Here is a 19,346-nt window from a genome sequence, read left to right as displayed (position 1 = left end):
CGTTTCGAGCCATTTCGAACACTTTTAGTTCGCAGCTACTGTTTTTCGGCACGTTTAAGATTGTGGGACCCGCTCGTCACCGGCTCGTGGAGATTGTCGTACTTTTTGTCCTCGTACTCGACAACCACTAATCGAGTGTCGGACCACATCAAGACCAACTGAACGGAAAAAAAAATGAACGCACTCGCAAAAAAAGGGGTGCAACACAAGGACTTCCCAGGGGGTCACCCATCCTAGTACTACTCTCGCCCAAGCACGCTTAACTTCGGAGTTCTGATGGGATCCGGTGCATTAGTGCTGATACAATCGCAACCATCAATAGCCCCGCACTTTATTCTTTCATAACGTACGCTCCCGTGCGCAGGTTCTGATCCCCCACCCTTCACACAGGCATAACTTTTGATCCGGAAGGAGTTACGGGACCCACAGCATATCACCGTGAAGCTCTCGCCGAGCCCCACGTTCTGAGCTACGGGTACAGCCCGTGGCTACTCTGAGAAGCAAAAAGAGGCCGTTTCGAGCCATTTCGAACACTTTTAGTTCGCAGCTACTGTTTTTCGGCACGTTTAAGATTGTGGGACCCGCTCGTCACCGGCTCGTGGAGATTGTTGTACTTTTTGTCCTCGTACTCGACAACCACTAATCGAGTGTCGGACCACATCAAGACCAACTGAACGGAAAAAAAAATGAACGCACTCGCAAAAAAAGGGGTGCAACAAGGGGTCACCCATCCTAGTACTACTCTCGCCCAAGCACGCTTAACTTCGGAGCTCTGATGGGATCCGGTGCATTAGTGCTGGTACGATCGCACCCATCAATAGCCCCGCACTTTATTCTTTCATAGCGTACGCTCCCGTGCGCAGGTTCTGATCACCCACCCTCCAGACGGGTATAACTTTTGATCAGGAAGGGGTTACGGGACCCACAGCATATCACCGCGAAGCTCTCGCCGAGTCCCACGTGCTGAGCTACGGGTATAGCCCGTGGCTACTTCGGGAAGCAAAAAGAGGCTGTTTCGAGCCATTTCGAACACTTTTAGTTCGCAGCTACTGTTTTTCGGCACGTTTAAGATTGTGGGACCCGCTCGTCACCGGCTCGTGGAGATTGTCGTACTTTTTGTCCTCGTACTCGACAACAGCTAATCGAGTGTCGGACCACATCAAGACCAACTGAACGGAAAAAAAAAATGAACGCACTCTCAAAAAAAGGGGTGCAACACAAGGACTTCCCAGGGGGTCACCCATCCTAGTACTACTCTCGCCCAAGCACGCTTAACTTCGGAGCTCTGATGGGATCCGGTGCATTAGTGCTGGTATGATCGCACCCATCAATAGCCCCGCACTTTATTCTTTCATAGCGTACGCTCCCGTGCCCAGGTTCTGATCACCCACCCTCCAGACGGGTATAACTTTTGATCGGGAAGGAGTTACGGGACCCACAGCATATCACCGCGAAGCTCTCGCCGAGTCCCACGTGCTGAGCTACGGGTATAGCCCGTGGCTACTCCGGGAAGCAAAAAGAGGCCGTTTCGAGCAATTTCGGACACTTTTAGTTCGCAGCTACTGCTTTTCGGCACGTTTAAGATTGTGGGACCCGCTCGTCACCGGCTCGTGGAAATTGTCGTACTTTTTGTCCTCGTACTCGACAACAGCTAATCGAGTGTCGGACCACATCAGGACCAACTGAACGAAAAAAAAAAATGAACGCACTCGCAAAAAAAAGGGGTGCAACACAAGGACTTCCCAGGGGGTCACCCATCCTAGTACTACTCTCGCCGGAGCACGCTTAACTTCGGAGTTTTGATGGGATACGGTGCATTAGTGCTGGTATGATCGCACCCATCAATAGCCTCGCACTTTATTCTTTCATAGCGTACGCTCCCGTGCGCAGGTTCTGATCCCCCACCCTTCACACAGGCATAACTTTTGATCCGGAAGGAGTTACAGGACCCACAGCATATCACCGCGAAGCTCTCGCCGAGCCCCACGTTCTGAGCTATGTGTACATCCCGTGGCTACTCCGGGAAGCAAAAAGAGGCCATTTCGAGCCATTTCGGACACTTTTAGTTCGCAGCTACTGTTTTTCAGCAGGTTTAAGATTGTGGGACTCGCTCGTCACCGGCTCGTGGAGTTTGTCGTACTTTTTGTCCTCGTACTCGACAACAGCTAATCGAGTGTCGGACCACATCAAGACCAACTGAACGGAAAAAAAAAATGAACACACTCGCAAAAAAAGGGGTGCAACAAAAGGACTTCCCAGGGGGTCACCCATACTAGTACTACTCTCGCCCAAGCACGCTTAACTTCGGAGTTCTGATGGGATCCGGTGCATTATGGCTGGTATGATCGCACACATCAATTGCCTCGCACTTTATTCTTTCATAGCATATGCTCCCGTGCGCAGGTTCTGATCCCCCACCCTTCACATAGGCATAACTTTTGATCCGGAAGGAGTTACGGGACCCACAGCATATCACCGTGAAGCTCTCGCCGAGCCCCACGTTCTGAGCTACGGGTACAGCCCGTGGCTACTCTGAGAAGCAAAAAGAGGCCGTTTCGAGCCATTTCGAACACTTTTAGTTCGCAGCTACTGTTTTTCGGCACGTTTAAGATTGTGGGACCCGCTCGTCACCGGCTCGTGGAGATTGTCGTACTTTTTGTCCTCGTACTCGACAACCACTAATCGAGTGTCGGACCACATCAAGACCAACTGAACGGAAAAAAAAATGAACGCACTCGCAAAAAAAGGGGTGCAACAAGGGGTCACCCATCCTAGTACTACTCTCGCCCAAGCACGCTTAACTTCGGAGCTCTGATGGGATCCGGTGCATTAGTGCTGGTACGATCGCACCCATCAATAGCCCCGCACTTTATTCTTTCATAGCGTACGCTCCCGTGCGCAGGTTCTGATCACCCACCCTCCAGACGGGTATAACTTTTGATCAGGAAGGAGTTACGGGACCCACAGCATATCACCGCGAAGCTCTCGCCGAGTCCCACGTGCTGAGCTACGGGTATAGCCCGTGGCTACTTCGGGAAGCAAAAAGAGGCCGTTTCGAGCCATTTCGAACACTTTTAGTTCGCAGCTACTGTTTTTCGGCACGTTTAAGATTGTGGGACCCGCTCGTCACCGGCTCGTGGAGATTGTCGTACTTTTTGTCCTCGTACTCGACAACAGCTAATCGAGTGTCGGACCACATCAAGACCAACTGAACGGAAAAAAAAAATGAACGCACTCTCAAAAAAAGGGGTGCAACACAAGGACTTCCCAGGGGGTCACCCATCCTAGTACTACTCTCGCCCAAGCACGCTTAACTTCGGAGCTCTGATGGGATCCGGTGCATTAGTGCTGGTATGATCGCACCCATCAATAGCCCCGCACTTTATTCTTTCATAGCGTACGCTCCCGTGCCCAGGTTCTGATCACCCACCCTCCAGACGGGTATAACTTTTGATCGGGAAGGAGTTACAGGACCCACAGCATATCACCGCGAAGCTCTCGCCGAGTCCCACGTGCTGAGCTACGGGTATAGCCCGTGGCTACTCCGGGAAGCAAAAACAGGCCGTTTCGAGCAATTTCGGACACTTTTAGTTCGCAGCTACTGTTTTTCGGCACGTTTAAGATTGTGGGACCCGCTCGTCACCGGCTCGTGGAGATTGTCGTACTTTTTGTCCTCGTACTCGACAACAGCTAATCGAGTGTCGGACCACATCAAGACCAACTGAACGGAAAAAAAAAATGAACGCACTCGCAAAAAAAGGGGTGCAACAAAAGGACTTCCCAGGGGGTCACCCATACTAGTACTACTCTCGCCCAAGCACGCTTAACTTCAGAGTTCTGATGGGATCCGGTGCATTATGGCTGGTATGATCGCACCCATCAATTGCCTCGCACTTTATTCTTTCATAGCATATGCTCCCGTGCGCAGGTTCTGATCCCCCACCCTTCACATAGGCATAACTTTTGATCCGGAAGGAGTTACGGGACCCACAGCATATCACCTTGAAGCTCTCGCCGAGCCCCACGTTCTGAGCTACGGGTACAGCCCGTGGCTACTCTGAGAAGCAAAAAGAGTCCGTTTCGAGCCATTTCGAACACTTTTAGTTCGCAGCTACTGTTTTTCGGCACGTTTAAGATTGTGGGACCCGCTCGTCACCGGCTCGTGGAGATTGTCGTACTTTTTGTCCTCGTACTCGACAACCACTAATCGAGTGTCGGACCACATCAAGACCAACTGAACGGAAAAAAAAATGAACGCACTCGCAAAAAAAGGGGTGCAACACGGGGTCACCCATCCTAGTACTACTCTCGCCCAAGCACGCTTAACTTCGGAGCTCTGATGGGATCCGGTGCATTAGTGCTGGTACGATCGCACCCATCAATAGCCCCGCACTTTATTCTTTCATAGCGTACGCTCCCGTGCGCAGGTTCTGATCACCCACCCTCCAGACGGGTATAACTTTTGATCGGGAAGGAGTTACGGGACCCACAGCATATCACCGCGAAGCTCTCGCCGAGTCCCACGTGCTGAGCTACGGGTATAGCCCGTGGCTACTCCGGGAAGCAAAAAGAGGCCGTTTCGAGCCATTTCGAACACTTTTAGTTCGCAGCTACTGTTTTTCGGCACGTTTAAGATTGTGGGACCCGCTCGTCACCGGCTCGTGGAGATTGTCGTACTTTTTGTCCTCGTACTCGACAACAGCTAATCGAGTGTCGGACCACATCAAGACCAACTGAACGGAAAAAAAAAATGAACGCACTCGCAAAAAAAGGGGTGCAACAAAAGGACTTCCCAGGGGGTCACCCATACTAGTACTACTCTCGCCCAAGCACGCTTAACTTCAGAGTTCTGATGGGATCCGGTGCATTATGGCTGGTATGATCGCACCCATCAATTGCCTCGCACTTTATTCTTTCAAAGCATACGCTGCCGTGCGCAGGTTCTGATCCCCCACCCTTCACATAGGCATAACTTTTGATCCGGAAGGAGTTACGGGACCCACAGCATATCACCGCGAAACTCTCGCCGAGCCCCACGTTCTGAGCTACGGGTACAGCCCGTGGCTACTCTGAGAAGCAAAAAGAGGCCGTTTCGAGCCATTTCGAACACTTTTAGTTCGCAGCTACTGTTTTTCGGCACGTTTAAGATTGTGGGACCCGCTCGTCACCGGCTCGTGGAGATTGTCGTACTTTTTGTCCTCGTACTCGACAACCACTAATCGAGTGTCGGACCACATCAAGACCAACTGAACGGAAAAAAAAATGAACGCACTCGCAAAAAAAGGGGTGCAACAAGGGGTCACCCATCCTAGTACTACTCTCGCCCAAGCACGCTTAACTTCGGAGCTCTGATGGGATCCGGTGCATTAGTGCTGGTATGATCGCACCCATCAATAGGCCCGCACTTTATTCTTTCATAGCGTACGCTCCCGTGCGCAGGTTCTGATCACCCACCCTCTAGACGGGTATAACTTTTGATCGGGAAGGAGTTACGGGACCCACAGCATATCACCGCGAAGCTCTCGCCGAGTCCCACGTGCTGAGCTACGGGTATAGCCCGTGGCTACTCCGGGAAGCAAAAAGAGGCCGTTTCGAGCGATTTCGGACACTTTTAGTTCGCAGCTACTGTTTTTCGGCACGTTTAAGATTGTGGGACCCGCTCGTCACCGGCTCGTGGAGATTGTCGTACTTTTTGTCCTCGTACTCGACAACAGCTAATCGAGTGTCGGACCACATCAAGACCAACTGAACGGAAAAAAAAAATGAACGCACTCGCAAAAAAACGGGTGCAACACAAGGACTTCCCAGGGGGTCACCCATCCTAGTACCACTCTCGCCCAAGCACGCTTAACTTCGGAGTTCTGATGGGATCCGGTGCATTAGTGCTGGTACGATCGCAACCATCAATAGCCCCGCACTTTATTCTTTCATAGCGTACGCTCCCGTGCGCAGGTTCTGATCCCCCACCCTTCACACAGGCATAACTTTTGATCCGGAGGGAGTTACGGGACCCACAGCATTTCACCGCGAAGCTCTCGCCGAGCCCCACGTTCTGAGCTACGTGTACAGCCCGTGGCTACTCCGGGAAGCAAAAAGAGGCCGTTTCGAGCCATTTCGAACACTTTTAGTTCGCAGCTACTGTTTTTCGGCACGTTTAAGATTGTGGGACCCGCTCGTCACCGGCTCGTGGAGATTGTCGTACTTTTTGTCCTCGTACTCGACAACCACTAATCGAGTGTCGGACCACATCAAGACCAACTGAACGGAAAAAAAAAATGAACGCACTCGCAAAAAAAGGGGTGCAACAAAAGGACTTCCCAGGGGGTCACCCATACTAGTACTACTCTCGCCCAAGCACGCTTAACTTCAGAGTTCTGATGGGATCCGGTGCATTATGGCTGGTATGATCGCACCCATCAATTGCCTCGCACTTTATTCTTTCATAGCATATGCTCCCGTGCGCAGGTTCTGATCCCCCACCCTTCACATAGGCATAACTTTTGATCCGGAAGGAGTTACGGGACCCACAGCATATCACCGTGAAGCTCTCGCCGAGCCCCACGTTCTGAGCTACGGGTACAGCCCGTGGCTACTCTGAGAAGCAAAAAGAGTCCGTTTCGAGCCATTTCGAACACTTTTAGTTCGCAGCTACTGTTTTTCGGCACGTTTAAGATTGTGGGACCCGCTCGTCACCGGCTCGTGGAGATTGTCGTACTTTTTGTCCTCGTACTCGACAACCACTAATCGAGTGTCGGACCACATCAAGACCAACTGAACGGAAAAAAAAATGAACGCACTCGCAAAAAAAGGGGTGCAACACGGGGTCACCCATCCTAGTACTACTCTCGCCCAAGCACGCTTAACTTCGGAGCTCTGATGGGATCCGGTGCATTAGTGCTGGTACGATCGCACCCATCAATAGCCCCGCACTTTATTCTTTCATAGCGTACGCTCCCGTGCGCAGGTTCTGATCACCCACCCTCCAGACGGGTATAACTTTTGATCGGGAAGGAGTTACGGGACCCACAGCATATCACCGCGAAGCTCTCGCCGAGTCCCACGTGCTGAGCTACGGGTATAGCCCGTGGCTACTCCGGGAAGCAAAAAGAGGCCGTTTCGAGCCATTTCGAACACTTTTAGTTCGCAGCTACTGTTTTTCGGCACGTTTAAGATTGTGGGACCCGCTCGTCACCGGCTCGTGGAGATTGTCGTACTTTTTGTCCTCGTACTCGACAACAGCTAATCGAGTGTCGGACCACATCAAGACCAACTGAACGGAAAAAAAAAATGAACGCACTCGCAAAAAAAGGGGTGCAACAAAAGGACTTCCCAGGGGGTCACCCATACTAGTACTACTCTCGCCCAAGCACGCTTAACTTCAGAGTTCTGATGGGATCCGGTGCATTATGGCTGGTATGATCGCACCCATCAATTGCCTCGCACTTTATTCTTTCAAAGCATACGCTCCCGTGCGCAGGTTCTGATCCCCCACCCTTCACATAGGCATAACTTTTGATCCGGAAGGAGTTACAGGACCCACAGCATATCACCGCGAAACTCTCGCCGAGCCCCACGTTCTGAGCTACGGGTACAGCCCGTGGCTACTCTGAGAAGCAAAAAGAGGCCGTTTCGAGCCATTTCGAACACTTTTAGTTCGCAGCTACTGTTTTTCGGCACGTTTAAGATTGTGGGACCCGCTCGTCACCGGCTCGTGGAGATTGTCGTACTTTTTGTCCTCGTACTCGACAACCACTAATCGAGTGTCGGACCACATCAAGACCAACTGAACGGAAAAAAAAATGAACGCACTCGCAAAAAAAGGGGTGCAACAAGGGGTCACCCATCCTAGTACTACTCTCGCCCAAGCACGCTTAACTTCGGAGCTCTGATGGGATCCGGTGCATTAGTGCTGGTATGATCGCACCCATCAATAGGCCCGCACTTTATTCTTTCATAGCGTACGCTCCCGTGCGCAGGTTCTGATCACCCACCCTCTAGACGGGTATAACTTTTGATCGGGAAGGAGTTACGGGACCCACAGCATATCACCGCGAAGCTCTCGCCGAGTCCCACGTGCTGAGCTACGGGTATAGCCCGTGGCTACTCCGGGAAGCAAAAAGAGGCCGTTTCGAGCGATTTCGGACACTTTTAGTTCGCAGCTACTGTTTTTCGGCACGTTTAAGATTGTGGGACCCGCTCGTCACCGGCTCGTGGAGATTGTCGTACTTTTTGTCCTCGTACTCGACAACAGCTAATCGAGTGTCGGACCACATCAAGACCAACTGAACGGAAAAAAAAAATGAACGCACTCGCAAAAAAACGGGTGCAACACAAGGACTTCCCAGGGGGTCACCCATCCTAGTACCACTCTCGCCCAAGCACGCTTAACTTCGGAGTTCTGATGGGATCCGGTGCATTAGTGCTGGTACGATCGCAACCATCAATAGCCCCGCACTTTATTCTTTCATAGCGTACGCTCCCGTGCGCAGGTTCTGATCCCCCACCCTTCACACAGGCATAACTTTTGATCCGGAGGGAGTTACGGGACCCACAGCATTTCACCGCGAAGCTCTCGCCGAGCCCCACGTTCTGAGCTACGTGTACAGCCCGTGGCTACTCCGGGAAGCAAAAAGAGGCCGTTTCGAGCCATTTCGAACACTTTTAGTTCGCAGCTACTGTTTTTCGGCACGTTTAAGATTGTGGGACCCGCTCGTCACCGGCTCGTGGAGATTGTCGTACTTTTTGTCCTCGTACTCGACAACCACTAATCGAGTGTCGGACCACATCAAGACCAACTGAACGGAAAAAAAAATGAACGCACTCGCAAAAAAAGGGGTGCAACACAAGGACTTCCCAGGGGGTCACCCATCCTAGTACTACTCTCGGCCAAGCACGCTTAACTTCGGAGTTCTGATGGGATCCGGTGCATTAGGGCTGGTATGATCGCACCCATCAATAGCCTCGCACTTTATTCTTTCATAGCGTACGCTCCCGTGCGCAGGTTCTGATCCCCCACCCTCCAGACGGGTATAACTTTTGATCGGGAAGGAGTTACGGGACCCACAGCATATCACCGCGAAGCTCTCGCCGAGCCCCACGTTCTGAGCTACGGGTACAGCCCGTGGCTACTCTGAGAAGCAAAAAGAGGCCGTTTCGAGCCATTTCGAACACTTTTAGTTCGCAGCTACTGTTTTTCGGCACGTTTAAGATTGTGGGACCCGCTCGTCACCAGCTCGTGGAGATTGTCGTACTTTTTGTCCTCGTACTCGACAACCACTAATCGAGTGTCGGACCACATCAAGACCAACTGAACGGAAAAAAAAATGAACGCACTCGCAAAAAAAGGGGTGCAACAGGGGGTCACCCATCCTAGTACTACTCTCGCCCAAGCACGCTTAACTTCGCAGCTCTGATGGAATCCGGTGCATTAGTGTTGGTATGATCGCACCCATCAATTGCCCCGCACTTTATTCTTTCATAGCGTACGCTCCCGTGCGCAGGTTCTGATCACCCACCCTCCAGACGGGTATAACTTTTGATCGGGAAGGAGTTACGGGAACCACAGCATATCACCGCGAAGCTCTCGCCGAGTCCCACGTGCTGAGCTATGGGTAGAGCCCGTGGCTACTCCGGGAAGCAAAAAGAGGCCGTTTCGAGCAATTTCGGACACTTTTAGTTCGCAGCTACTGTTTTTCGGCACGTTTAAGATTGTGGGACCCGCTCGTCACCGGCTCGTGGAGATTGTCGTACTTTTTGTCCTCGTACTCGACAACAGCTAATCGAGTGTCGGACCACATCAAGACCAACTGAACGGAAAAAAAAAATGAACGCACTCGCAAAAAAAGGGGTGCAACACAAGGACTTCCCAGGGGGTCACCCATCCTAGTACCACTCTCGCCCAAGCACGCTTAACTTCGGAGTTCTGATGGGATCCTGTGCATTAGGGCTGGTATGATCGCACCCATAAATAGCCTCGCACTTTATTATTTCATAGCATACGCTCCCGTGCGCAGGTTCTGATCCCCCACCCTCCAGACGGGTATAACTTTTGATCGGTAAGGAGTTACGGGACCCACAGCATATCACCGCGAAGCTCTCGCCGAGCCCCACGTTCTGAGCTACGGGTACAGCCCGTGGCTACTCTGAGAAACAAAAAGAGGCCGTTTCGAGCCATTTCGAACACTTTTAGTTCGCAGCTACTGTTTTTCGGCACGTTTAAGATTGTGGGACCCGCTCGTCACCGGCTCGTGGAGATTGTCGTACTTTTTGTCCTCGTACTCGACAACCACTAATCGAGTGTCGGACCACATCAAGACCAACTGAACGGAAAAAAAAATGAACGCACTCGCAAAAAAAGGGGTGCAACACAAGGACTTCCCAGGGGGTCACCCATCCTAGTACTACTCTCGCCCAAGCACGCTTAACTTCGGAGTTCTGATGGGATCCGGTGCATTAGTGCTGATACAATCGCAACCATCAATAGCCCCGCACTTTATTCTTTCATAACGTACGCTCCCGTGCGCAGGTTCTGATCCCCCACCCTTCACACAGGCATAACTTTTGATCCGGAGGGAGTTACGGGACCCACAGCATTTCACCGCGAAGCTCTCGCCGAGCCCCACGTTCTGAGCTACGTGTACAGCCCGTGGCTACTCCGGGAAGCAAAAAGAGGCCGTTTCGAGCCATTTCGAACACTTTTAGTTCGCAGCTACTGTTTTTCGGCACGTTTAAGATTGTGGGACCCGCTCGTCACCGGCTCGTGGAGTTTGTCGTACTTTTTGTCCTCGTACTCGACAACAGCTAATCGAGCGGACCACATCAAGACCAACTGAACGGAAAAAAAAAATGAACGCACTCGCAAAAAAAGGGGTTCAACAAGGGGTCACCCATCCTAGTACTACTCTCGCCCAAGCACGCTTAACTTCGGAGCTCTGATGGGATCCGGTGCATTAGTGCTGGTATGATCGCACCCATCAATAGCCCCGCACTTTATTCTTTCATAGCGTACGCTCCCGTGCGCAGGTTCTGATCACCCACCCTCTAGACGGGTATAACTTTTGATCGGGAAGGAGTTACGGGACCCACAGCATATCACCGTGAAGCTCTCGCCGAGCCCCACGTTCTGAGCTACGGGTACAGCATGTGGCTACTCTGAGAAGCAAAAAGAGGCCGTTTCGAGCCATTTCGAACACTTTTAGTTCGCAGCTACTGTTTTTCGGCACGTTTAAGATTGTGGGACCCGCTCGTCACCGGCTCGTGGAGATTGTCGTACTTTTTGTCCTCGTACTCGACAACAGCTAATCGAGTGTCGGACCACATCAAGACCAACTGAACGGAAAAAAAAATGAACGCACTCGCAAAAAAAGGGGTGCAACAAGGGGTCACCCATCCTAGTACTACTCTCGCCCAAGCACGCTTAACTTCGGAGCTCTGATGGGATCCGGTGCATTAGTGCTGGTACGATCGCACCTATCAATAGCCCCGCACTTTATTCTTTCATAGCGTACGCTCCCGTGCGCAGGTTCTGATCACCCACCCTCCAGACGGGTATAACTTTTGATCAGGAAGGAGTTACGGGACCCACAGCATATCACCGCGAAGCTCTCGCCGAGTCCCACGTGCTGAGCTACGGGTATAGCCCGTGGCTACTCCGGGAAGCAAAAAGAGGCCGTTTCGAGCCATTTCGAACACTTTTAGTTCGCAGCTACTATTTTTCGGCACGTTTAAGATTGTGGGACCCGCTCGTCACCGGCTCGTGGAGATTGTCGTACTTTTTGTCCTCGTACTCGACAACAGCTAATCGAGTGTCGGACCACATCAAGACCAACTGAACGGAAAAAAAAAATGAACGCACTCGCAAAAAAAGGGGTGCAACAAAAGGACTTCCCAGGGGGTCACCCATACTAGTACTACTCTCGCCCAAGCACGCTTAACTTCAGAGTTCTGATGGGATCCGGTGCATTATGGCTGGTATGATCGCACCCATCAATTGCCTCGCACTTTATTCTTTCATAGCATACGCTCCCGTGCGCAGGTTCTGATCCCCCACCCTTCACATAGGCATAACTTTTGAACCGGAAGGAGTTACGGGACCCACAGCATATCACCGCGAAGCTCTCGCCGAGCCCCACGTTCTGAGCTACGGGTACAGCCCGTGGCTACTCTGAGAAGCAAAAAGAGGCCGTTTCGAGCCATTTCGAACACTTTTAGTTCGCAGCTACTGTTTTTCGGCACGTTTAAGATTGTGGGACCCGCTCGTCACCGGCTCGTGGAGATTGTCGTACTTTTTGTCCTCGTACTCGACAACCACTAATCGAGTGTCGGACCACATCAAGACCAACTGAACGGAAAAAAAAATGAACGCACTCGCAAAAAAAGGGGTGCAACAAGGGGTCACCCATCCTAGTACTACTCTCGCCCAAGCACGCTTAACTTCGGAGCTCTGATGGGATCCGGTGCATTAGTGCTGGTATGATCGCACCCATCAATAGCCCCGCACTTTATTCTTTCATAGCGTACGCTCCCGTGCGCAGGTTCTGATCACCCACCCTCTAGACGGGTATAACTTTTGATCGGGAAGGAGTTACGGGACCCACAGCATATCACCATGAAGCTCTCGCCGAGCCCCACGTTCTGAGCTACGGGTACAGCCCGTGGCTACTCTGAGAAGCAAAAAGAGGCCGTTTCGAGCCATTTCGAACACTTTTAGTTCGCAGCTACTGTTTTTCGGCACGTTTAAGATTGTGGGACCCGCTCGTCACCGGCTCGTGGAGATTGTCGTACTTTTTGTCCTCGTACTCGACAACAACTAATCGAGTGTCGGACCACATCAAGACCAACTGAACGGAAAAAAAAAATGAACGCACTCGCAAAAAAAGGGGTGCAACAAAAGGACTTCCCAGGGGGTCACCCATACTAGTACTACTCTCGCCCAAGCACGCTTAACTTCGGAGTTCTGATGGGATCCAGTGCATTATGGCTGGTATGATCGCACCCATCAATTGCTTCGCACTTTATTCTTTCATAGCATATGCTCCCGTGCGCAGGTTCTGATCCCCCACCCTTCACATAGGCATAACTTTTGATCCGGAAGGAGTTACGGGACCCACAGCATATCACCGTGAAGCTCTCGCCGAGCCCCACGTTCTGAGCTACGGGTACAGCCCGTGGCTACTCTGAGAAGCAAAAAGAGGCCGTTTCGAGCCATTTCGAACACTTTTAGTTCGCAGCTACTGTTTTTCGGCACGTTTAAGATTGTGGGACCCGCTCGTCACCGGCTCGTGGAGATTGTCGTACTTTTTGTCCTCGTACTCGACAACCACTAATCGAGTGTCGGACCACATCAAGACCAACTGAACGGAAAAAAAAATGAACGCACTCGCAAAAAAAGGGGTGCAACACAAGGACTTCCCAGGGGGTCACCCATCCTAGTACTACTCTCGCCCAAGCACGCTTAACTTCGGAGTTCTGATGGGATCCGGTGCATTAGTGCTGATACAATCGCAACCATCAATAGCCCCGCACTTTATTCTTTCATAACGTACGCTCCCGTGCGCAGGTTCTGATCCCCCACCCTTCACACAGGCATAACTTTTGATCCGGAGGGAGTTACGGGACCCACAGCATTTCACCGCGAAGCTCTCGCCGAGCCCCACGTTCTGAGCTACGTGTACAGCCCGTGGCTACTCCGGGAAGCAAAAAGAGGCCGTTTCGAGCCATTTCGAACACTTTTAGTTCGCAGCTACTGTTTTTCGGCACGTTTAAGATTGTGGGACCCGCTCGTCACCGGCTCGTGGAGTTTGTCGTACTTTTTGTCCTCGTACTCGACAACAGCTAATCGAGCGGACCACATCAAGACCAACTGAACGGAAAAAAAAAATGAACGCACTCGCAAAAAAAGGGGTTCAACAAGGGGTCACCCATCCTAGTACTACTCTCGCCCAAGCACGCTTAACTTCGGAGCTCTGATGGGATCCGGTGCATTAGTGCTGGTATGATCGCACCCATCAATAGCCCCGCACTTTATTCTTTCATAGCGTACGCTCCCGTGCGCAGGTTCTGATCACCCACCCTCTAGACGGGTATAACTTTTGATCGGGAAGGAGTTACGGGACCCACAGCATATCACCGTGAAGCTCTCGCCGAGCCCCACGTGCTGAGCTACGGGTATAGCCCGTGGCTACTCCGGGAAGCAAAAAGAGGCCGTTTCGAGCCATTTCGAACACTTTTAGTTCGCAGCTACTGTTTTTCGGCACGTTTAAGATTGTGGGACCCGCTCGTCACCGGCTCGTGGAGATTGTCGTACTTTTTGTCCTCGTACTCGACAACAGCTAATCGAGTGTCGGACCACATCAAGACCAACTGAACGGAAAAAAAAAATGAACGCACTCGCAAAAAAAGGGGTGCAACAAAAGGACTTCCCAGGGGGTCACCCATACTAGTACTACTCTCGCCCAAGCACGCTTAACTTCAGAGTTCTGATGGGATCCGGTGCATTATGGCTGGTATGATCGCACCCATCAATTGCCTCGCACTTTATTCTTTCATAGCATACGCTCCCGTGCGCAGGTTCTGATCCCCCACCCTTCACATAGGCATAACTTTTGATCCGGAAGGAGTTACGGGACCCACAGCATATCACCGCGAAGCTCTCGCCGAGCCCCACGTTCTGAGCTACGGGTACAGCCCGTGGCTACTCTGAGAAGCAAAAAGAGGCCGTTTCGAGCCATTTCGAACACTTTTAGTTCGCAGCTACTGTTTTTCGGCACGTTTAAGATTGTGGGACCCGCTCGTCACCGGCTCGTGGAGATTGTCGTACTTTTTGTCCTCGTACTCGACAACAGCTAATCGAGTGTCGGACCACATCAAGACCAACTGAACGGAAAAAAAAAATGAACGCACTCGCAAAAAAAGGGGTGCAACAAAAGGACTTCCCAGGGGGTCACCCATACTAGTACTACTCTCGCCCAAGCACGCTTAACTTCAGAGTTCTGATGGGATCCGGTGCATTATGGCTGGTATGATCGCACCCATCAATTGCCTCGCACTTTATTCTTTCATAGCATACGCTCCCGTGCGCAGGTTCTGATCCCCCACCCTTCACATAGGCATAACTTTTGATCCGGAAGGAGTTACGGGACCCACAGCATATCACCGCGAAGCTCTCGCCGAGCCCCACGTTCTGAGCTACGGGTACAGCCCGTGGCTACTCTGAGAAGCAAAAAGAGGCCGTTTCGAGCCATTTCGAACACTTTTAGTTCGCAGCTACTGTTTTTCGGCACGTTTAAGATTGTGGGACCCGCTCGTCACCGGCTCGTGGAGATTGTCGTACTTTTTGTCCTCGTACTCGACAACCACTAATCGAGTGTCGGACCACATCAAGACCAACTGAACGGAAAAAAAAATGAACGCACTCGCAAAAAAAGGAGTGCAACAAGGGGTCACCCATCCTAGTACTACTCTCGCCCAAGCACGCTTAACTTCGGAGCTCTGATGGGATCCGGTGCATTAGTGCTGGTATGATCGCACCCATCAATAGCCCCGCACTTTATTCTTTCATAGCGTACGCTCCCGTGCGCAGGTTCTGATCACCCACCCTCTAGACGGGTATAACTTTTGATCGGGAAGGAGTTACGGGACCCACAGCATATCACCATGAAGCTCTCGCCGAGCCCCACGTTCTGAGCTACGGGTACAGCCCGTGGCTACTCTGAGAAGCAAAAAGAGGCCGTTTCGAGCCATTTCGAACACTTTTAGTTCGCAGCTACTGTTTTTCGGCACGTTTAAGATTGTGGGACCCGCTCGTCACCGGCTCGTGGAGATTGTCGTACTTTTTGTCCTCGTACTCGACAACAACTAATCGAGTGTCGGACCACATCAAGACCAACTGAACGGAAAAAAAAAATGAACGCACTCGCAAAAAAAGGGGTGCAACAAAAGGACTTCCCAGGGGGTCACCCATACTAGTACTACTCTCGCCCAAGCACGCTTAACTTCGGAGTTCTGATGGGATCCAGTGCATTATGGCTGGTATGATCGCACCCATCAATTGCTTCGCACTTTATTCTTTCATAGCATATGCTCCCGTGCGCAGGTTCTGATCCCCCACCCTTCACATAGGCATAACTTTTGATCCGGAAGGAGTTACGGGACCCACAGCATATCACCGTGAAGCTCTCGCCGAGCCCCACGTTCTGAGCTACGGGTACAGCCCGTGGCTACTCTGAGAAGCAAAAAGAGGCCGTTTCGAGCCATTTCGAACACTTTTAGTTCGCAGCTACTGTTTTTCGGCACGTTTAAGATTGTGGGACCCGCTCGTCACCGGCTCGTGGAGATTGTCGTACTTTTTGTCCTCGTACTCGACAACCACTAATCGAGTGTCGGACCACATCAAGACCAACTGAACGGAAAAAAAAATGAACGCACTCGCAAAAAAAGGGGTGCAACACAAGGACTTCCCAGGGGGTCACCCATCCTAGTACTACTCTCGCCCAAGCACGCTTAACTTCGGAGTTCTGATGGGATCCGGTGCATTAGTGCTGATACAATCGCAACCATCAATAGCCCCGCACTTTATTCTTTCATAACGTACGCTCCCGTGCGCAGGTTCTGATCCCCCACCCTTCACACAGGCATAACTTTTGATCCGGAGGGAGTTACGGGACCCACAGCATTTCACCGCGAAGCTCTCGCCGAGCCCCACGTTCTGAGCTACGTGTACAGCCCGTGGCTACTCCGGGAAGCAAAAAGAGGCCGTTTCGAGCCATTTCGAACACTTTTAGTTCGCAGCTACTGTTTTTCGGCACGTTTAAGATTGTGGGACCCGCTCGTCACCGGCTCGTGGAGTTTGTCGTACTTTTTGTCCTCGTACTCGACAACAGCTAATCGAGCGGACCACATCAAGACCAACTGAACGGAAAAAAAAAATGAACGCACTCGCAAAAAAAGGGGTTCAACAAGGGGTCACCCATCCTAGTACTACTCTCGCCCAAGCACGCTTAACTTCGGAGCTCTGATGGGATCCGGTGCATTAGTGCTGGTATGATCGCACCCATCAATAGCCCCGCACTTTATTCTTTCATAGCGTACGCTCCCGTGCGCAGGTTCTGATCACCCACCCTCTAGACGGGTATAACTTTTGATCGGGAAGGAGTTACGGGACCCACAGCATATCACCGTGAAGCTCTCGCCGAGCCCCACGTGCTGAGCTACGGGTATAGCCCGTGGCTACTCCGGGAAGCAAAAAGAGGCCGTTTCGAGCCATTTCGAACACTTTTAGTTCGCAGCTACTGTTTTTCGGCACGTTTAAGATTGTGGGACCCGCTCGTCACCGGCTCGTGGAGATTGTCGTACTTTTTGTCCTCGTACTCGACAACAGCTAATCGAGTGTCGGACCACATCAAGACCAACTGAACGGAAAAAAAAAATGAACGCACTCGCAAAAAAAGGGGTGCAACAAAAGGACTTCCCAGGGGGTCACCCATACTAGTACTACTCTCGCCCAAGCACGCTTAACTTCAGAGTTCTGATGGGATCCGGTGCATTATGGCTGGTATGATCGCACCCATCAATTGCCTCGCACTTTATTCTTTCATAGCATACGCTCCCGTGCGCAGGTTCTGATCCCCCACCCTTCACATAGGCATAACTTTTGATCCGGAAGGAGTTACGGGACCCACAGCATATCACCGCGAAGCTCTCGCCGAGCCCCACGTTCTGAGCTACGGGTACAGCCCGTGGCTACTCTGAGAAGCAAAAAGAGGCCGTTTCGAGCCATTTCGAACACTTTTAGTTCGCAGCTACTGTTTTTCGGCACGTTTAAGATTGTGGGACCCGCTCGTCACCGGCTCGTGGAGATTGTCGTACTTTTTGTCCTCGTACTCGACAACAGCTAATCGAGTGTCGGACCACATCAAGACCAACTGAACGGAAAAAAAAAATGAACGCACTCGCAAAAAAAGGGGTGCAACAAAAGGACTTCCCAGGGGGTCACCCATACTAGTACTACTCTCGCCCAAGCACGCTTAACTTCAGAGTTCTGATGGGATCCGGTGCATTATGGCTGGTATGATCGCACCCATCAATTGCCTCGCACTTTATTCTTTCATAGCATACGCTCCCGTGCGCAGGTTCTGATCCCCCACCCTTCACATAGGCATAACTTTTGATCCGGAAGGAGTTACGGGACCCACAGCATATCACCGCGAAGCTCTCGCCGAGCCCCACGTTCTGAGCTACGGGTACAGCCCGTGGCTACTCTGAGAAGCAAAAAGAGGCCGTTTCGAGCCATTTCGAACACTTTTAGTTCGCAGCTACTGTTTTTCGGCACGTTTAAGATTGTGGGACCCGCTCGTCACCGGCTCGTGGAGATTGTCGTACTTTTTGTCCTCGTACTCGACAACCACTAATCGAGTGTCGGACCACATCAAGACCAACTGAACGGAAAAAAAAATGAACGCACTCGCAAAAAAAGGAGTGCAACAAGGGGTCACCCATCCTAGTACTACTCTCGCCCAAGCACGCTTAACTTCGGAGCTCTGATGGGATCCGGTGCATTAGTGCTGGTATGATCGCACCCATCAATAGCCCCGCACTTTATTCTTTCATAGCGTACGCTCCCGTGCGCAGGTTCTGATCACCCACCCTCTAGACGGGTATAACTTTTGATCGGGAAGGAGTTACGGGACCCACAGCATATCACCATGAAGCTCTCGCCGAGCCCCACGTTCTGAGCTACGGGTACAGCCCGTGGCTACTCTGAGAAGCAAAAAGAGGCCGTTTCGAGCCATTTCGAACACTTTTAGTTCGCAGCTACTGTTTTTCGGCACGTTTAAGATTGTGGGACCCGCTCGTCACCGGCTCGTGGAGATTGTCGTACTTTTTGTCCTCGTACTCGACAACAACTAATCGAGTGTCGGACCACATCAAGACCAACTGAACGGAAAAAAAAAATGAACGCACTCGCAAAAAAAGGGGTGCAACAAAAGGACTTCCCAGGGGGTCACCCATACTAGTACTACTCTCGCCCAAGCACGCTTAACTTCGGAGTTCTGATGGGATCCAGTGCATTATGGCTGGTATGATCGCACCCATCAATTGCTTCGCACTTTATTCTTTCATAGCATATGCTCCCGTGCGCAGGTTCTGATCCCCCACCCTTCACATAGGCATAACTTTTGATCCGGAAGGAGTTACGGGACCCACAGCATATCACCGTGAAGCTCTCGCCGAGCCCCACGTTCTGAGCTACGGGTACAGCCCGTGGCTACTCTGAGAAGCAAAAAGAGGCCGTTTCGAGCCATTTCGAACACTTTTAGTTCGCAGCTACTGTTTTTCGGCACGTTTAA

General features: G+C 51.6%; 10 non-coding genes and 26 pseudogenes across 10 annotated transcripts; all 36 read right to left on the bottom strand.

Moving 5' to 3' along the window:
- Window positions 1-195: 195 nt before the first annotated feature.
- On the bottom strand, window positions 196-314 carry LOC148924548 (5S ribosomal RNA). Its single transcript, XR_016131655.1, has one exon. It is a non-coding gene; the product is annotated as a 5S ribosomal RNA (ribosomal RNA).
- Window positions 315-707: 393 nt separating this feature from the next.
- LOC148924547 (5S ribosomal RNA) lies at window positions 708-813 on the bottom strand (annotated as a pseudogene).
- Window positions 814-1,207: 394 nt separating this feature from the next.
- On the bottom strand, window positions 1,208-1,326 carry LOC148924546 (5S ribosomal RNA). Its single transcript, XR_016132045.1, has one exon. It is a non-coding gene; the product is annotated as a 5S ribosomal RNA (ribosomal RNA).
- Window positions 1,327-1,721: 395 nt separating this feature from the next.
- LOC148924545 (5S ribosomal RNA) lies at window positions 1,722-1,840 on the bottom strand (annotated as a pseudogene).
- A 394-nt stretch (window positions 1,841-2,234) lies between these two features.
- On the bottom strand, window positions 2,235-2,353 carry LOC148924544 (5S ribosomal RNA; annotated as a pseudogene).
- Window positions 2,354-2,746: 393 nt separating this feature from the next.
- LOC148924543 (5S ribosomal RNA) lies at window positions 2,747-2,852 on the bottom strand (annotated as a pseudogene).
- A 394-nt stretch (window positions 2,853-3,246) lies between these two features.
- Window positions 3,247-3,365, bottom strand: LOC148924542 (5S ribosomal RNA). Its single transcript, XR_016132044.1, has one exon. It is a non-coding gene; the product is annotated as a 5S ribosomal RNA (ribosomal RNA).
- A 394-nt stretch (window positions 3,366-3,759) lies between these two features.
- Window positions 3,760-3,878, bottom strand: LOC148924541 (5S ribosomal RNA; annotated as a pseudogene).
- Window positions 3,879-4,271: 393 nt separating this feature from the next.
- Window positions 4,272-4,377, bottom strand: LOC148924540 (5S ribosomal RNA; annotated as a pseudogene).
- Window positions 4,378-4,771: 394 nt separating this feature from the next.
- On the bottom strand, window positions 4,772-4,890 carry LOC148924539 (5S ribosomal RNA; annotated as a pseudogene).
- A 393-nt stretch (window positions 4,891-5,283) lies between these two features.
- Window positions 5,284-5,389, bottom strand: LOC148924538 (5S ribosomal RNA; annotated as a pseudogene).
- A 394-nt stretch (window positions 5,390-5,783) lies between these two features.
- On the bottom strand, window positions 5,784-5,902 carry LOC148924537 (5S ribosomal RNA). Its single transcript, XR_016131679.1, has one exon. It is a non-coding gene; the product is annotated as a 5S ribosomal RNA (ribosomal RNA).
- A 394-nt stretch (window positions 5,903-6,296) lies between these two features.
- Window positions 6,297-6,415, bottom strand: LOC148924536 (5S ribosomal RNA; annotated as a pseudogene).
- A 393-nt stretch (window positions 6,416-6,808) lies between these two features.
- LOC148924535 (5S ribosomal RNA) lies at window positions 6,809-6,914 on the bottom strand (annotated as a pseudogene).
- Window positions 6,915-7,308: 394 nt separating this feature from the next.
- On the bottom strand, window positions 7,309-7,427 carry LOC148924534 (5S ribosomal RNA; annotated as a pseudogene).
- A 393-nt stretch (window positions 7,428-7,820) lies between these two features.
- LOC148924533 (5S ribosomal RNA) lies at window positions 7,821-7,926 on the bottom strand (annotated as a pseudogene).
- A 394-nt stretch (window positions 7,927-8,320) lies between these two features.
- LOC148924532 (5S ribosomal RNA) lies at window positions 8,321-8,439 on the bottom strand. The gene has a single exon (XR_016131678.1). It is a non-coding gene; the product is annotated as a 5S ribosomal RNA (ribosomal RNA).
- A 393-nt stretch (window positions 8,440-8,832) lies between these two features.
- LOC148924531 (5S ribosomal RNA) lies at window positions 8,833-8,951 on the bottom strand. Its single transcript, XR_016131438.1, has one exon. It is a non-coding gene; the product is annotated as a 5S ribosomal RNA (ribosomal RNA).
- An 893-nt stretch (window positions 8,952-9,844) lies between these two features.
- On the bottom strand, window positions 9,845-9,963 carry LOC148924530 (5S ribosomal RNA). Its single transcript, XR_016131724.1, has one exon. It is a non-coding gene; the product is annotated as a 5S ribosomal RNA (ribosomal RNA).
- A 393-nt stretch (window positions 9,964-10,356) lies between these two features.
- Window positions 10,357-10,475, bottom strand: LOC148924529 (5S ribosomal RNA). The gene has a single exon (XR_016131654.1). It is a non-coding gene; the product is annotated as a 5S ribosomal RNA (ribosomal RNA).
- A 377-nt stretch (window positions 10,476-10,852) lies between these two features.
- Window positions 10,853-10,972, bottom strand: LOC148924528 (5S ribosomal RNA; annotated as a pseudogene).
- An 893-nt stretch (window positions 10,973-11,865) lies between these two features.
- LOC148924527 (5S ribosomal RNA) lies at window positions 11,866-11,984 on the bottom strand (annotated as a pseudogene).
- Window positions 11,985-12,377: 393 nt separating this feature from the next.
- Window positions 12,378-12,483, bottom strand: LOC148924526 (5S ribosomal RNA; annotated as a pseudogene).
- A 394-nt stretch (window positions 12,484-12,877) lies between these two features.
- LOC148924525 (5S ribosomal RNA) lies at window positions 12,878-12,996 on the bottom strand (annotated as a pseudogene).
- Window positions 12,997-13,389: 393 nt separating this feature from the next.
- LOC148924524 (5S ribosomal RNA) lies at window positions 13,390-13,508 on the bottom strand. Its single transcript, XR_016131653.1, has one exon. It is a non-coding gene; the product is annotated as a 5S ribosomal RNA (ribosomal RNA).
- A 377-nt stretch (window positions 13,509-13,885) lies between these two features.
- On the bottom strand, window positions 13,886-14,005 carry LOC148924523 (5S ribosomal RNA; annotated as a pseudogene).
- A 394-nt stretch (window positions 14,006-14,399) lies between these two features.
- Window positions 14,400-14,518, bottom strand: LOC148924522 (5S ribosomal RNA; annotated as a pseudogene).
- Window positions 14,519-14,912: 394 nt separating this feature from the next.
- LOC148924521 (5S ribosomal RNA) lies at window positions 14,913-15,031 on the bottom strand (annotated as a pseudogene).
- Window positions 15,032-15,424: 393 nt separating this feature from the next.
- LOC148924520 (5S ribosomal RNA) lies at window positions 15,425-15,530 on the bottom strand (annotated as a pseudogene).
- A 394-nt stretch (window positions 15,531-15,924) lies between these two features.
- LOC148924519 (5S ribosomal RNA) lies at window positions 15,925-16,043 on the bottom strand (annotated as a pseudogene).
- Window positions 16,044-16,436: 393 nt separating this feature from the next.
- On the bottom strand, window positions 16,437-16,555 carry LOC148924518 (5S ribosomal RNA). Its single transcript, XR_016131651.1, has one exon. It is a non-coding gene; the product is annotated as a 5S ribosomal RNA (ribosomal RNA).
- Window positions 16,556-16,932: 377 nt separating this feature from the next.
- Window positions 16,933-17,052, bottom strand: LOC148924517 (5S ribosomal RNA; annotated as a pseudogene).
- Window positions 17,053-17,446: 394 nt separating this feature from the next.
- LOC148924516 (5S ribosomal RNA) lies at window positions 17,447-17,565 on the bottom strand (annotated as a pseudogene).
- A 394-nt stretch (window positions 17,566-17,959) lies between these two features.
- Window positions 17,960-18,078, bottom strand: LOC148924515 (5S ribosomal RNA; annotated as a pseudogene).
- Window positions 18,079-18,471: 393 nt separating this feature from the next.
- On the bottom strand, window positions 18,472-18,577 carry LOC148924514 (5S ribosomal RNA; annotated as a pseudogene).
- Window positions 18,578-18,971: 394 nt separating this feature from the next.
- On the bottom strand, window positions 18,972-19,090 carry LOC148924513 (5S ribosomal RNA; annotated as a pseudogene).
- Between the last annotated feature and the right edge of the window lie 256 nt (window positions 19,091-19,346).

Source organism: Salvia hispanica, chromosome 5, assembly GCF_029641045.1.
Source record: "Salvia hispanica isolate PSC_SH4W2 chromosome 5, Shi_PSC_v1, whole genome shotgun sequence".
NCBI lineage: Eukaryota > Viridiplantae > Streptophyta > Magnoliopsida > Lamiales > Lamiaceae > Salvia > Salvia hispanica.
Note: the sequence above shows the minus strand (reverse complement) of the source record. Positions and strands in the feature narration are given on the sequence as shown.